Raw genomic sequence first — 17,663 nt, 5'->3', positions numbered from 1 at the left:
CCCCACCAAACAGGCAAAAGGTCAAATGCATTAAGCAGAATTCCGGATTCTAACCTGCTCTCCTGTGCGATAAACCTCAAGACACTGTTCCTACATGTGTCAGACATTGCTGAGGTTCTGGAGAGGTGACCATCATGATACAGTATGGTATGGTACCATTCTGTACCCTCCCATCACATCCCATCACATCCCATCCCATTCCATCCCTTAGCTATCTCTGCCTTAACCATGGCTGCAAGAAAAGTCCACTTAAAATTTATGAAGTTGTTTATGTCAGACACCTGTGCCAACTGGAGTCTTCCCAGGGCAATTAAGATTTCTCTATTATGACACCTGCAACCAGTAGTGGATACATGTGTAATTCAGTAGAGGACTCTCAGACAATCCTCCTCCAAGCCCAGATCCAGCCAGGTACTTGGTGCTGAAGTGAACTTTTGACTTGGATCAAGAAAGATAAGCAAGTACTGGCTTCCAATGAGTAAAAACCTTCGCCAGTAGTTTGTGTTGACACACACTAGCCCCAGCACATCAAAATTTGAAATATTTCTGTAATATCATTTGTGCCAAAGTGTTTCAAAGCAGCCTTGCAGAAAACTACCACAACAACAGGAAATGAGAGCCTGCTGTTTACCCTTTCCCAGATTTTTAAGACTTTTATATATCTAGGATGAAGCAAATTGGTCATTCAGTTCCCTTTGCCAGATGTGCCAAACACAAAGCATTTCCAAATACACAGTTTAGTTTATAAACAGAAGAACTGTAAGGAACTTCAAACTGCCGGCGAGAAACAATTGGTAAGAAAGAGTGATTCAAGATACCATGAATCTGGCCCAGATCACAGCTGAAACAGGGGCTTTGGCAGTTTTCAGTAAAGCTACACAGACTGCATATTCCTCTTTTTCTTTGCCTGTAACACCAGTGGCCACTTCTGCTTTTCCTTCTTCTGTCATTAGAAGTGCTCTGCAAGAAAGACAACCAGGGTGTGATCCATCAGCCTTGCAGATGAGCAGAAAATCCACTGCATCAAACACTGAATCAGATCTTTAATGAACAAACCCTGCAGAGAAATGGCTTAGAAATGGGATACAACTGTATAAAAGATACCATAGTAGCATTTTTTTCTTTCTTTTTCCTTGCTTGGGCAAAAGCTGATCTATGTGCCAAAGGCTCCTTTCTGTGCAGAAGCTCCCAAGATGATCTGGCTGTAATCTAACAAGCTGATTGGAAATGAAAGTCTTAGATTTTCCCTGTTGACTGAACTGAAAGACTGCACACATTTTCCACCATGGCTTGTTTATGATGTAAATGATAGCTTAAACATTGTTCTTCACTGAAAATAGTCCAGCTGCCCACAATCTGGCATTGATTTTCAGTGAATATTTTGCAGCTTTTAAATACATTCTTGGCAAGAAAGTTAAAAATTTTAGGCCATGATATTAAAATCTGCAACTGGACTTGAATGTGGAAACATTTTTCCAGGTCTTCAATTTGCTCCTTTTTAGGAAGTTCCCTTTTGGTCCTGGATGCATTAAAACATTGCATTTGAACCATCAGCAGGTGTCAAGTGCACCACAGCTCCAGCAGCATTGTTTTTCTGAAATGATTTCTGAACAACAGGAGAGCCTGTGGCTTGCTGTGGCAGTATGCATCTTTGCATTTGCTCTCCCAGTTTATGAACAAATTATCATATCATGTAGTTTGGAATTCTGGATGATTGCTTGTTAAGACACTGTAAAATATTTGTAACTCTGAAAATAGTTAGTCCTCAATATTATCACAGTGCAATCTCTTCATATTTATGCCTATTCAATAAAATTAAAACACAAAACCAAAAGAAAAGCACTTATCTGCTGCTAATGATGACTAAAGTTTCCAATACTCTGAATACAAGTGTACATTTTAGATTCCCCTGAATTACAGCCATTAAGGTTTTAAATGTCAAGCTTATCTTTTCACTGATGTTGAAGTTAGCACGGGTTAGACATTCAATGTAAATTATGGCTTATTTAAACAGTATCCTTCATTTATAGCCATAAATAATAAAGATCCAGAACACATCCACCACTACAACAAATTACACTGCTGTGAGAAAATAAAACTAAAAAAAAATCTGAAAATCATTGTGCTATAACACTATCCCATTTCCCTCCTTCAAAACACTTAAAATGTCAGGCTGAATTCTAATAGAATGAAATTGTTTACACAGGGACTGAACATAAGAAGATTCAAAGATCCAAGAAGAGAGTCCTGAACAGTCTTCGAGAAGGTGTTGTATTTCTGGTTCGAACAAAATGCTGGTATGATCTGTCAATCTTTTCATAATAAAAAAACTCTGTGTATATCTTATTGAAAAGCCACTACACTGTAATACCAAAAAGAGAATAGCAATTAAAACTGGAGTCTTTGCAAGTGTTGTATGGTAGTTTTGATGGAAATAACCATTACATTCCATCCCAATAGGTGCAATATTATTACTCTTTTGAAGCAGCAAATAAAGTAGCTACTAAAGGCAGCCTGCTCTGACAGCAGTGGAAGGGGAAGAGGTGAAGTTTACCCATTAGCACATCATTAATTTGGATTTTTCTTTAGTCTGTAAATAAACATTCGGGTGCTTTTCTGATCCAGAGGTGATTGTTATTAACTGAAAGATTTCTGCTGACTTCATTAAGCTTTAAATTTAGTCCTTAAGAAAGAGTGAGTTTTGCCAGAAATTGAGAAACTTGGGTTTTTTTTGTCTCTGTTGCTCTCTCTCCAAGGTTCAGCTCTGCAGCAGCTGACTGAAGAGACTGAAAGCCTGAGTTTAATTTCTAGTTGATGCAGTTTTTGGTTCGAGTGGATTTCCACCAGCAGATAACTTTGTCCACCATCCCTTAGTACAAAAGCTTTGACTCAGTATTGCCTCATTTGACCCCACAGTCAAAGTGCATATGGCTTCATTCAGTAAATGGTCGGAGTTGGAAGACACCTTTGGATGCCTCTTGGTGTTGAAACAGAACATGGCTCAACTCAGGCTTTCGGGTCATAAGCGCTACCTGCATGTTGACTCACACTCTGTCATGGACCTGAAGTGGGGCAGCTGGCTCATGAGGCAAAGAGCTCAGACACAGGAATATCTGGGAGCCCTTACTCCACTCCTGGTCCCACAGACACTAAAAAGGGGCCTGTGCAGCCTGGCCCAGGGGGCTTGGACCCACTCTTGGGCACTCTTGCCAAAAGCAGTGTCTCAGCACGCAAAGGACTGAAATTTGTGTTGGGTGGGTGATACCAAAAATGCAGGCTTCTCTCCACCACAGACTGATGTCAAGAAATACCTCACCCTTAATCAGAGATGACCTCAAAAGATTGTAACTTAATTTTACTTCCATCATGAGATGGAGTGCAAATTTAGGTTATGAGACATTCAAGATGTTAGATGAGGTTTCAGTTTGGGTTAGCTGCATAATGGGAAAACAGGGATAATTTAGCATTTACAAAAGAGCTTGTCAAGTTTTGTTTCCTTCTACCAACATTAGCCAGGGAGGTTTGGATCTTGCTTGCATGCAGAGTCTGGGGAGAAAGCAGGATGGAAAAGTTCCATGTTTGGCTGCTCTTTCTCACCATGCTGAAAATCAGTGATGAATCACTCAGGCAATTTCCTTCTCTTTGAAACTATTGTGCTCTGCTGGGCAGATGTACAATACTACTGCAAGCACCAAGAATACGATAATAAGCCTATGGAATTCTACATATGCCGTGAGCTTTATAGATGCTTTCCCACAAATACCAGATACACAGTTGAATTCTAAGCTGATTGTGCGAATTGGTTTTAATTTACTCCCTCCTACTTCACTCCATTCATCTACTGCTCCTGTTGCTCTCTAAAGTCTGCTTGACAACTTCTGTTCTATCTCTGTATTTCTCCTCTACACTTTCTGTGCAATAATTGGATTATTGTTTTCTTCAAACATTTGAGTATTTTTCCTGTTCTCTTTTCTCATCCTGTTCTAATCCCCTAGACTTGGTTTCATTCTCATATTTCATGCAGCGTTTGATTTGCTAGTTGGTAGTTTTCTTTGCATGTCTCTGTTTCTTCTCTTCCCCCTGCTCATTCAACACTGCACATTCTTCCAAAGGCTGATTCCTCACTCTGAGTTTTATTCCAATATCTTTTGCCCTTTATCACTTCCCTATCACAGTGTATGCAATAGTTTCCAAGTGACTAGCAGAAGCTGTAATGAGGTGTCTTTCCTTCAAAATTACATCACATCTGTACTTGAACTTCCACAGAGTGCCACCTCTTCTAATAACAGGGGTAAAGAAAAGGATAAAGGTTTATTTTGAGTAGAAACTAGACTTTTTTAACAGCACCAGATTTCTTGGAAAGTATAACTGGCTAATATCTGTGAAATGCCTCCAGCATTAAGAGAGCATGCCAAAATTGAAAAGCGCGAGTTGAACATGAACAGATTTGGAGCTGCCCTGTAATAATTATGAATGTTGAATGTTGACCTGCTTATTGGAATAGTTTCTGTGCAGATACATTGGCTTCGTTGACTAGCGGGAAAAAACAGCCAGGACAGAAAAAGTAGGGACAGGTAAGTCACTTTTCTCTGGACAGGGAAAGGTTGTTCAGAGGCAATAATAGGACAAGAAAAAGCCTGGGTAATGAGAGAGTAGCGGTTTTAAAAGCAGCATGTTCTTAAGTGAGACAGGCTGAGACAAAGGCACCCTTTGATTGTCTGAAGAAGTGAAACCTGGACTGCCAGCCTGGATCTGGTCAGAACTTTACTGTGATTACAGAGAGCAAAGTCTTTAATCAAGCAAGTAGCCAATGGAATTAAAGTTAAGCACACGTGTCTCTGCAGGTTTGGGGGGTTATTTTGCAGTGATTTTTGTGATTTTTGTCTGAGCCGATTCCAGAGCAAAATCTCATAGCTTCAGTTGACTCATTCCTCTGAATATTTCAAATATTCCAAAGTTCCCTAAAGTAGTGTTAACATTCCTTTTAAGCTTTCTTATTAGTGCAGAGTGGTCAGCACCTTTCCCACATGAAATTTCCCTTAAAGACTCAAACTCAAGCAAAGAATCTCTGTGTTCATGCCAATAGTCACTCTCCATGGACAGAGAGAGAAGAGAAGAACAAAAAATAAATTAGCCCTTGGAAAAAAATACAAACAAACAAAAACAACAACAACAAACATATACACACACAAAAAAACAACAACCTCTTGCGAAATTACTGTTAAAGAATAGTTAACGGAGCACAGAAAAGCCATGTGAGCATACTCCAGCCAGAGAGTTATGCATATTTTTCAGATTTTTAATGCTTTTTCTGATGAACCTTAAAAATCTCAGTTCTCCATTAACATCCAGCCTTTGAGTCAGCAATCAAGAAGGAATAATTCAGAACTGACATCACAGGCAACTTCACAGTTTAATGTCAGCAGATGACAGAGGAAGGAGAGACTTGCATCAGGTTTTCATCAAACTCTGTTTAGAACTTATCATGGGTTTCTAAACATAGGTCTGACCAGCCCCACATTTGGCACCAAGTGCAGCCTTTCACAGCCTGCCCTGGAAGGGATTTTTGAGATTTGATTTCTTCTTTGTCAGATGCTGTAAGTGTTTTAGGTGACTAATGAATATTTTAATCTGACCTTCTAATCTCCACATGTGTAACATGCCAACGAATAATAAGATAGGGGAGAGCATGTTACAAAACAGATGATTTCATTGCAAATCAGAATCTCTTGCCAAATTTTGTTGTAGTTCATGTTCTGCAATACGCCAAAAACATCAGACAAGCAGGCGTCAGTATGATTAATTTCACCATTATTTCCTTTTCTCCCTCAAATTGACCACTGAGGCTGCTAAACTTGCATGCTTAAACATACACTTTGCACGTGTTAATTGAAATGTTTGTCAACAAATTACGTTCTTTTCCCCATTAGCTGGTCTTTGGTCAGCCAACTTGAGCTATTATATAGGGAGCAGAATCACAAGTGGTTTTCTTTTGCATCTCGATCCATGTCAAATCAAAATGGGTAAAGAAGATCCAGAATTGAAAGGGGTTTTTTTTTGTCTTCAAGGTCTAGTGTACAGATTTTAGTTCACTGGATCAAAACTTCCTTGAGCATATCTTGGATCCAGAACCATTTTTGAATGCTTCTAGTTTGTGGATCTTTTCATCTAGGATCTTACTTGCAGATTATGACTAATAATTCATACAATAGGAGTTTTTCATATCTAGTTTCTGCCCACTGGTATACAGTTGTGAGTGTCACTGATGCCAGCTGAAGTTTCATCTGCATTCCGAAGAATGAAGTGTGAGCTCTGTCCATTGACGTCTCATGAGAAGTATCAACATTAAACTCAGAGAGAGCTCAAGTCCAGGATAAAGGTTTGAAGCATGGAACTGCTTTTTCTTCCACCATACAAAGAACATTTTTTTTTTTTTCTCAGAGTACTAAGTATAATCCTATCTTCTATTTAAAGCATGCAGTTTATTATCACACTTTTTCACTTACATTTCTCTATGAGGTCTCTTAATCCATTTCAATGAAAAGAGGATTTAGCAAGTGTAGCACATATCAGATTTCCTGATAGACAGACAGATTTCTTGGTTTTTTTTTCTTTTATTACTGAATGGAAAGCTATTTCTTTTTTAAACTGTTCATAAGTGGGAGCTGAAAGAAAAGGAGATTTCAGTTTTTTCCACCTACTGTGCAGAACCACATGTCTACAAGGGTATTGGAGAAAGATCAGAAGTATATTCATGTAGTGTCATGCATATGTACAAAATTTCTAATTGTTTAGTCATACATTATGCAAATCTGTCAAAAATCATGTTATAATGTATACCAGAGTTTCAAAAATGATGAATTATTATTAATCCTTCTGAGATTCCCAAAGCAAGTAAAAGATGAATTAATTAATCATCAAGACTATGTAAGACAGGCAGTATCTCACTTTGAAAGACAAGAATCATTATTTTCAACAAGGACTTTCTCAGCTTGAACATTAAGTAATAAACTTCCTGATATGGATTCCTAAGAGATACCCGGACTCTAGAAACTTTAGCACGTCAGTTAGAGCTGTATATGTCTTTGAGCAACCTGGCCTAGTGGAAAGTGTCCTTGCCCACGGCAGGAGTGTAGGAATTAGATGATCTTTAAGGTCCCTTACAACCCAAACCATTCTGTGATTCTATATAATTCTATGTTGTTCCCTTCCAAAGAAGCAAGGAAAGAAACAACCTTTGTGACTACAGGAACAGACACACAAAAAACTGATGAAATTAGAATTCTGAAGGAAAATATTGCCCTAAGTGGGTTTTCCAACATGAGGGAAGGACTGTGACACAGCTGCGCTGAGAAGTCAGACCCCCCCCAAGTTAACTGTGAAAACATCATTTAGACTAGCCTATACCATCTTCTAGGGCTTGGAAACTTCTGTATTGATCGCAGCTACTTTGCAATAGTCCCTCCAAATATTACCTGGTGTTTTGTTGCAGTATATTGTTGTTTCTCATGTACCTGCATTTTTTCCCCTTTTTTATACAAGGTCTTCTTTATTCTTAGAACAGCTGTACTGTAACTTCATTGCCTGGTGGCTCACTGAAAACTTTTCAGGCCCACACTCCAAGAAACACATAAATTAAACCCCCTTATTTTTGGCTTCAAGGTGCTGCCTCTGCAGGTGTGGAAGTAGGAAATGAAAACAGCAGTCTATAGAGAAGTCTTGCCAGTCTGACTCTGCCTCCTGTGAAGGACAGAATTCTAACAATGTGGAATTTTCAGCCATAGGGTTACTGAAGCAGAGGGAGGATGATGGAAGAATTTATTTGTTCTCTCTTTGAAAATTTCCTGTGCCTCGGAGAAACCATCCAAGCTACAAAACTAAAGTTCATAAATTCTCAGCCACACTTGCTAGTGACTACGGTAATTCTGAACACTTCAGAAACATCGCCAAACAGCAGCACACCTGACAGCTTTGGTGGGAGAAACCAATCTTACAGTCCTACCACAAAGTAATTTCAGAGGCAGTGAGACTAGAACTAAATACTGTACAACACCACAGCAAATCTTCTTCCATTTAACCACAGTTGGGAAGTATCTGCATTCACAGCTGTCTAACACCAGGATGGTAAGCTGTCCCAGGGCTGCAACTCATACCAAAAATATTCACAAGGCTGAAAGGCTGAAAGCCCCTGGACAGATACTACATAGCTTAAAAAGCTCAAAATGGGAGAACTCTGGGGGAAATTAATTGGCAAGAAGTGAAAGTGGTTCTCCAGGTGTCCTCCTCAGCTCACTGAGCAAGAATCTATGTCCCAGCGCAGTTTGGGGACCACATTTCAGATGCATTATAATCTTGCTTCCTCCCCCGGCCCTGCTTCCAGGAACACAAGGCACTCCCCATTCAGAAATAGCTCACGTGCAAAGCAAGTTTCAAAAGCTATGATTTAGCTACATCTGCTCTTCTAGGCAGTGCACAGAGAGGGATTTCTGATTATACAAATGGAGGGGCTGAATGCAAATGATGAAGGCTGCTGTTTTCTTTATCACAAGGTCTCACATCCAGTTCCCCAAACAACCTAAACAAGGGATTCTCCCCACAACAGCTCGACTTTTGCAGAATATTCCAAAAGAAGGGCTGCTGCACTGCAGGGTTTGGGCAGTTCTTCTGTGTGGTGGTCCACAGAGAAAATATCTCCACCTTTAGCTCTCACCAGAGCAGCAGCTGAGCTGGAAGAGAGCCAGGTTCCTGCAGATGGGCAGGAAAAAAAAACAAAAATCAAAAGAAAAGCCAAAACCAACCTTTTGTTGTTTGGTTGGTTGGTTTTGGTTTGGTTTGTTTTTTTTTTTTAATAATATTGTGCTTGTGGAGTATCTGATTAATGACCTTAAACTTCTCAGAACAGAAAGAGTTCAGGACAATCTTAATTTAAATATAGCTCACAGTTCAACATAATTAGTAGTAAATAATGAAGAGACTCCTGGTCTGAAATTCAGGGACTTGAACTCTTTCTGCATCACATCACTGGATCACCTGTTTATAATTTGAAGTATAACAACCTGATGACATTTTGATATCTCTGTAGTTATTTGGGGACTTTTTATAGCTCAGGGGAATTCTGCCTAACCTTTTCCCCTACCATACAGAAAAATACTCTGCTACAACACATTCTTGAGCCTTTGCTTCAGCAAAGGCTTCAACACTATAATTGAAATGAGCCAATACTCAAAGGCTTTACCTTATAACTTGCACATTAGCTCATACTTGAAATCAAAGCTAGTTTTCAGATGACTTTTCAGATTACTTCAGAAGACACACACTGCCCAGTGTTGGTTTACACTAAAAATCTCTGAGCATTTTTATCTGGGAGGGATTTTCTGCTTGAGAAGGAGAGTTTAGGGTTGTTGAGCCTATTCTTTCTTTGTTTTTATTTTTCAGTTTTTACTCTTCAATGTCTTGGAAAACTGATACCTGGAAATTTTTCCATAGTTTTTTAGGAAGGAAATAGCAAGAAGCAACCCACACTGGGTTTGAGCCTATATGACCCAGTTTTAAGTTTTAGCGTGCAGCATATACATTATCAAATTACAACTCCTATAAAGCATAGTTTGTGGCAGACTAGCATTTAACAGGATGGAGACAACATGTACAGCTCTAACAACCCACTAAGCTTAATCTGTATGACAAACAGAGCTGCACAAAGACTTTCAGTGTTTACACAGTTTTTTTGTTTTAACTCTAAGGTTACTAACTTTGCTTTGGCTTCAAAATAATTAAAACCTATTGTAATTATCGTTGTTAACCATACTTTCTGATGTATAAAATGCCTGGCTTCAAAAGACAGTGATATAAAGAGAGCAGAGTATGATGGACATATATTACTTTGCTTCCAGGTACCTTGGAAGAACTAATATGTATTTATACTCATTTTTACCTTGTTAGGGTCTTATTCCACTTCCTCTGTGGTTGCCTTGCACTGGGCCTGTGACGACAATCAACGATAAAGACAGACTACGTAAAATTCAGCTGCAGATGTACAGTGTAAAAAATAGACAGCAGAAACACACACCACATACAAAGTTTCTGGGGAGGGTGTTCATGTAACTCCATCCCTGTCTTTTTCTCCTCATTTCCACAAGGAACAATTAAATTTAAGAATAATCCCCTGTCATAGTGTATTTGAACAAGGAAAATTAAATTAACTGCTTCCTTGGCTACAGTTGCTAACATTATTGGGAAATGCTTAATGAAAGGCTCCTCAGAACCTCATCACACATCTTGGTAACTGAAAGCCCATGGTTTACAGCTCCTAGCCACAACAACTGGGAAACAACATTTAGGAAAAATGCCTTGTTCAGAGAATGTACACAACTGAAATATTTAACACAGACAATTATTATAGTGGCTCATATTAGGATGGAGGCTTCACATATTACAGATGTACAAACTGGGCAATACTTATTGCTCCTCGTGGCTTTTTCTTCTAACGCAACTCTGGGTTATGAGGAGATGGAATGGGTGGACAGAGGCTCATGAAAATCCTTAGCAATTGAGTCAATGGCCTGGACAAAAAACTGAATTGTTGTGAAATAGCCTTTCGTGAGTTCTGATCCCCAGTATGCAAAAAGGGACTTCAGGCAAGAATTTTTTTCCCTTAAGATTAAATTAGAAAATAAATAAATAAATAAATAAATTAGGAGAGCTTTAAACACCAGAAAGGCTAGAACATTGAACAAATATAGAAATACTGGATGCTGGGAAAAAAAGTTGCGAAGTCCTTGAGAGTGCTAGGCCGCATGCCAGAATTAAAGCAGCCCATGCCATAACTAGAAGTACGGACAGACTCAAAGCCCACTGAAGTCACAGACAAATGTTCTGCTGATTTCAAGGTAACAGAGCTAATTTAAAAGTGCCCTCCTTAGCCAAAATTCAATTTTGTTAGCACACCAGCCTTTTACCACCCGTTTATTCACCCACATTTATTTTAAATAAAATATAAACATGTTGTCCAATATTATCTGTTAATATATAATAATGAGAAATCAAATCAATAGTTATCCTTTATCTTACTCTGACCTTATAATGCAAATAACTGAGAATCTTTTTGCATATGTGTATGTAGGACAATCGTTGTCATATGATTTCACTCATAGACTAAGAAACAGAATCTAGCAGTCATTAAAACTCACAACAGCTAATACTCTTAACAGCATTGCATAAATTAGTCTGAGATGCTGCTAAGGATTCGTAACTGTTTAATCTGTTTGATCTAGAAGTATCTTAGGATTTCTAAGAAGCATGGTGTGGTTTTGGTTTTGTTGTATTTTATGTTCGGTTGTTTGTTTGGGTTTTTTTTCCCCCAAGATAGAGGAAACGTGCTGCAGATACAATTTTGGTGTCTGTGCAGTGTTAAAAACCAGCAGGACCTATAATCTAATATTATCCACTGGAAAGTGAAGCAAAGTAACCTGGCTTCTAGGTCTGACTGACTTAAAGTAGTCCCTGTAATATGGTGTTGGAGTAATTTAGAAGGGCTCAGTATGCCATATGGCTCTGTATGCCATAGATTTGGGCTGGTGTTCAAGGTGTTTAAACATTGTCTTCAGGTGCTTAAGCATTCAAAGCAAACAGAAAAAAAAAAAAAAATCTCAGACAAGGTTTTAACTTTTATTCTTGTTTTTCATGTGTTCTTTAGTCTGATCTCGTTTGATTCACCAGTAATTAGATATGAGAAATGTCAAGATAAACTAAACAAAAGTAAAATGCTATCCGTACCATTCTTCTTGCACTTGCAATCTATATTCACAGACAAAGTTGAAAATCACTTAAATAAACATATCTGTTAAGCTAACATTTTCCAGTGATAGCAGTTTTAATGTTGTGAAATGTGTTTGATGTGTTCATGTTACAAAGACCAGTTTCCAAAATGTTACTTTCTAACTTTTTTTCTTTAACTGTAAACTGACCGTTTTCCTCTTGGCTCTCCTCTGGCCAAGATATATTTCATTTAATACTGGCTAAAGCTAGAAGTAAAATGTTGAAATACTCTACAGATTTTATATGTATGTTGGAAAGAAAATATTGTGAGGGTTGTATTGAGAGTAGGACCAAAAATTTCAGCTCTGTTAAATGTCTTCTCTAGCAGTCACACATTGCAATAGATCTGTTTAGCGAATAAGTAGGTAGGAAAGACCATACTTCTTAAGGCAACTACAGTTGGCTTGTTTGAGCTCTAAGAGAAGGTTATCAATTAAATGAGGTGACAATACAAGCTCAGGGGCAGAGTCAGCACTGGCACATACCTGTAAGCACATCTGCAAGCATTTGTGCCTGCGTCTATGTAGAGCAATCAAAATGTCCACACATATTCCCTTTGAAATTGATTCAAGAAAGTAATTTTTGCCTTCAGGGTGCAATATCAGGTTCCTCATGATCATAACAGAAGCACGACTGGCAGGGTGATTGATGTTTAGCTGGACAAGGAGTGACTAGAGAAGGGAGATGATACGTGAACTTAAAAAGCCCATCTTGCAGTGGTTTTTCCTGTTGTTTTTCTGGGTTTTCATATCGGTAGCCACCCAGCCATGAAGAGCCCATCATCTGCACCATTTTAGTCTTCACTCCTAGATTTGGTCCCCAGTTGCTGGGAAGAGATCAGAACTGAAACCTCAGAAAACTAGCCGAGAGGGAAGATACTGGTTTTTTACTTCTGCCAGACACAGAGAGGCTGGCCTGGCAAAGGTCCAACACCCCTTTGCAGGTGAACAGGTGAAGAAATAGTCTTCCATTTCTATATTTCTTGAGAATACATCAACTTCGCTACTTTTGTGATCCAAGACACTTGATTTATTAGAAATCCTATGCCCAAACATCTTCCAGTAATTTCCTTTTAATCAGAAATCAAATCTAATGCACAATTGTCTTCTTTGCTAAAGAATCAGCAATTGCTTTAAATGCGCTTTATTTACAGTCATGACAGCTTATTTTCCCCCTTAGTTTCTCAAAACTTGACAAGGTTGAAAAGCTTCTACTTGTCAGGCTGTCATCAGACATTGATATCTATAAAGTAAAAAAAAGGGCACATGATTAGTGACATGCTGTCATTAAATACCTAGAATGATCTCATAAACTCACCAGTCCAGACATATTAAGATCTATAATAAAATACACTCATTAGAGCACGGGAATAGACAATAGCCTGACATTAAAGTGTTTTGATTGTCTTGCAGTACAGCAACTGCAGCACTTAGGTTTAAGGTCGTCTGTTCTTATGAGGCTTGATATAATTTGTATATAAGTAAATAAACCAGACAATGCTGTTAATACTGATTATACAGAGCATTCAATGGGATTTTCCGTGGCAAATGCTGAAATGAAGATACATTCATGTATTCATGGAACACATGGGAAGTATGGACTTGTCTAAAATTCAGCAGAATTCAGCAAGGAAATCACAGTCAGAAATGACTCTGCAGTAATGTCAGACAACAATGCTGAGTTTTTGGGGGTTAAGCTCTTGAAAGACGAATCAGGATGTCAGATCTGTACAAATTTTAAATCTATGGCTGCCCTTCATCTTTCCACCACACCTCCCTCAAATAATGCCTTAATAAATATTGGAGACACGTCTCTGTTATGACACTGGCATCACTAAGAGTGATGTGCAAATTCTCTTAACCAAGCCCAAAAGCCAGGAAGCAGCACAGACCCCAGGGGTCGAGTGTCACCTTGCTTCAACTGTCTTTCAGGTCTCCCAGCTGAAATGTTGAGGACTGGAGCAACAGTGATGCTGGAAAGAAAGGCAACATGAAATGCAGCAAAATTAAGAGCTGCAAGACTTAACCAGAGAGCAAGTGAGAATGATGATTGTAGGTCAAGGATGGCTGAGATGACAAATGTGCAAGGACTGAGACCAAAACAAGAACACAGGAAATAGTAAAGGCAGCAAATATATCAGATGAAGCAAAAGCTGGCCACAGAAAAGGGAACAGGGTGTGAGTCACAAACTGGTTCTCTGACACCAAAAAGCAGATATGAGGAAAGAGATAGACACCCAAAGTGTGAGACAACAATTCCAAAAACAATGAAGGAAGAAATAAAAAGAGATACATTTTAGATCAGCAATTTGAAGGGCATTCAATTTCTTAAGAAAACAGTTAACAGACAGTTACAAGTCAAACTCTTTCTTTGCAAACATCAGATCTGGATATGCTAGGCAGCTTTGTGATTATGCCAGTTTGACAAATTGGGTGACTTGCACATGGTGGAGGTGGGGGAAATAGGCAAGATAAATTTCCCCAAAAGTCAAAATATTCCATTTCAACACTTTTATAAGATAAATACTTCTTTAAAATTCAAAATATCTTTTTTAAATGTCCCTCAGTTTTGCTTACTTGACCAGGAACTATTTTTAACCTTAAGCTCCCTTAAGAAAATTGAGGACTTCTATTTTGGATAACCCTTGACATGATGGATTTTACCAGCTGTAAAAATAGTTCATAATTTCTTCTGCCCATGCAGCCAGACAGTAGAAGAAACCTGCATGAAACTATTTTTCTTTCTTAATGGCCAGTGAACCAAAAAGGGGGAAAAATGAATCATTCATTCTGTTCTAATTCAGAAAATTTGAGACTGATGCTTTCTTGCCAACCCTTTTGAGCTCCTGGTGATGTTCTGATTGCGTTTGCTCAGCTCTGGAGAAGGACCACAGATTACAAACTCTTTCTGACAAGGGCTCTCATTTATTTACTGCTGCCCAGAGTTGCCTGAGGGCTGTATCACATGGTATGGGAGGCCTGAAAGATTGCTGAAGCTCCCTTTCCCAGCATTGTCCATGTTTTGTTACATAATTTAACATAAACACAGATTCCATAACTTCTGAATGTTCTGGAGAGTATTTCACTTTGTTCAGTGTACTAAAAAGCCCTCTTTAATTGAGTTCTTCTTGAAAACATTTCAGCAACATAAATCGAGTTATTGTGAACGTCCCGCATCAAAATTCATCTTTATGATGCTTTTTACAGCTGACTAAAGTAAATAGCAACAACTTAATACCACTGCTGGATGCTTCCAGCCTTGTGCTGCAGGAAAATATCCATGTTCTACTGAACTGGGAATCTCAGGTTCAAAGCCAGTGAGAACTGCTTTAAGAGCTCGTCTCACGATACTTTAGAGTAGGAGTTTTATCAAGACTGGATTTACAGATTTTTCTTGAATAACTTGACAGACTGCAGTCTTGAAGTATGTTAAGAGAAAAACAATAACTCACTAAAAAGAGAATGAAACGTTTCCCCATTTATTGGAACATATCCTAGTTAGATTGGGCTGTTTTTCTTAGGGACCTTTTTGCTCTTCTCTAAAGCCTAGTGTTGATAAAATGTCCAGGACTGTGGTTAGTGGCAAGTAGCAGTCACCTCTGGGAGAAGAAAAACATAAACCAGAGACTACTGCCTCATATTTTTATAAATTAAAAATTCTCTGTAACTTTTATAAAATGAGCTGATTCCATTACAGTTAATACAGCTGTACAGCCCAGAGAATTGGGGTTTTTTTACAAGAGAAAGGGCTTAAATTTTTTGTGACCATCTATCTTCTCTGTGGACAATTTCTCTTCCAAAAATGCTGCAGTTGCAAATGACCATACTGGGAACCATATGTTGAAAATAGGTGCTTTGTTTTACAGGAAAAATGGGAGTGTTCATGCAGATACAATAAGCTATTATTTAGTGTTCATAAATTAGTGAATACATTTCTTATAAAGCTGTAGTTGCCAAAAGGCACGATAGCAATGTAGGTGGTCTTCTAACTTTATTAGTTGTTATCAACTAATTGTAGTAAAGAAAGTACTGTGAAGCAAAAGATGCTGGAAATTAGACAGAACTGGTAACTAAAATGATGTTTTATGGGTAATAGCTTGCAGAAAGTGTAATTCATACTGCATTAAAAAGTGCTGTGTCGCAAGAAAACTCCAGAAGAAAACAGATACTCAGATAGTGACATATTTTTTCAGGCTAGTCAGACTTCCAAATATGCACATATGCATATAAATATATCATTCACAAGAAGGAAATGCTACAACATAGTCTATTGAATAGTTATTTGTCATATTTAACAATGTGTCTGTGATTATACACAGTAATTCTGACCCAGATCTTGGAGCAACAGAGATTTATTCGCACTGATGACAAACCTGTCTGTTTGGTTTTCTATTCCCTATTCTGAAGAATGAAATTGTATCAATGGCTCATATTTTTACATTTTCCTAATTTCTTTACCTGGGCTCCTTAAGTGTACTGCTTTCAGTAGCTTTCCAAAACTTCCTTTCACATACGTCTCTAAGCTTCTCTCATATCTTGTTTCTTTTAGGTATTCTGTTGGTCCTTTTCTCCGAAAGACCAGCAGCCTTCAATCAGTTCCTTCTTAACACACATATTTCCTAGGAATGTCAATACTAATCTGTTGGAGACAGAGATAATGTAATGAAATAAAGCTGCACAACCTGAGAGATTAGACCCCCATCTGATCATTCCCCACAGTTTATTTATGTGTCTGAGTAGTACTGTTTATCTCACTGAATACGTGTAATCTAATGGGATGGCCCTTAAGGTTCAAAAAGCACCACAGTCAGTATAAATGCTCCATAAAATACAGTTATGGTCTACATTAAAAAAAAAGTCATTTTGTGTGTCCAAGTGGATGCCCAGTTTTCAGAACAGGTGGCCCAGCCAACTCCATAACAACATGGAAATGATGTCTGTGCTGTGACTTTTAAACTAAGAGGTCCACTGTTAAACTTTTGTGCCTCATCCTGATAGCAGAGAAAGATATGTCCAAATCTGTGTTTTAGTACAGTCATTAACTTAATCTGTCATTGTACCATTGACATATGCATCATTGTACCATTGATATTAATTTTCTTCCCATCTTGCTTAATATTTAAATATTGAAGTTTAAATTCAGTTTAAATACTGACATTTCTTAGCACGGTTAGCAGCCCCTATCTGACTACTATAAAATTATTTGAAATTTGGGAGAATACTCCTTGTTGATACCTATCAAATGAAAGGTCAGAAATCATTTTACTCTAGACAAATACACTCAGGAAAAACGTGCTTTCAGGAAAAAAAAAAAAAAAAAAAAAAAGAAGAAAAAGAAGTTTTGTTTATAACTGTTATAACAGCGGGATAACAGGGTTTATTTGCTTAAAATGAGGAAATAAAAAGTTGCTAGACATCATCACTTAGGTCAGTATAATCACAAGAACTGTCTTTCAGCACATTAGAAAATAAACAAAAATATCTCTCTTGACAGGTAAGAAAAAATTCTCTGCCAGGTATTGGAAAACACATTATAACTGTAATGGCTGAAAAGGAAAACCATCGAATAAGAAGAAAAAGGGAAAAAAATATAATCTCCTGGCATAGATAATTACCAAATTTTATTCTATCTCATACTTGGATTTAAAGACAAAATGAAAACTTTTTTGGGGGTTTGTTTTGGTTTGGTTTTTTTTTTTGGCTAACATTTTAAGTCCTAGATTCAACCCTGTATTTTATAACGGGGATCATTCACCTTCATTTAATGGAAGAGGTAAATGAAAAAGCTCACAGGTTTATATGGCTGCATGTTAGGGATATGCACACAGGAATCTTTTTGTTGTTGTTGCC

The 17,663-nt window shown here is 38.0% G+C and overlaps 1 long non-coding RNA gene across 2 annotated transcripts in view; it reads right to left on the bottom strand.

Annotated features, from left to right (window-relative positions):
- Window positions 1-4,476: 4,476 nt before the first annotated feature.
- Window positions 4,477-17,663, bottom strand: part of LOC110365086 (uncharacterized) — a 50,156-nt gene continuing 36,969 nt past the window's right edge. For both annotated transcript variants that reach the window (XR_010470060.1, XR_002424296.2), the window contains exons 2-3: window positions 16,272-16,452; window positions 4,477-13,056 (exon numbers count right to left, since the gene is read on the bottom strand). This is a non-coding gene — a long non-coding RNA (uncharacterized LOC110365086). The remainder of the gene's footprint in view (window positions 13,057-16,271; window positions 16,453-17,663) is intronic.

The sequence above is a fragment of the Columba livia genome, chromosome 2, assembly GCF_036013475.1.
Source record: "Columba livia isolate bColLiv1 breed racing homer chromosome 2, bColLiv1.pat.W.v2, whole genome shotgun sequence".
Taxonomy (NCBI): Eukaryota; Metazoa; Chordata; class Aves; order Columbiformes; family Columbidae; genus Columba; species Columba livia.
This window is presented reverse-complemented; position numbering and strand designations above follow the sequence as displayed.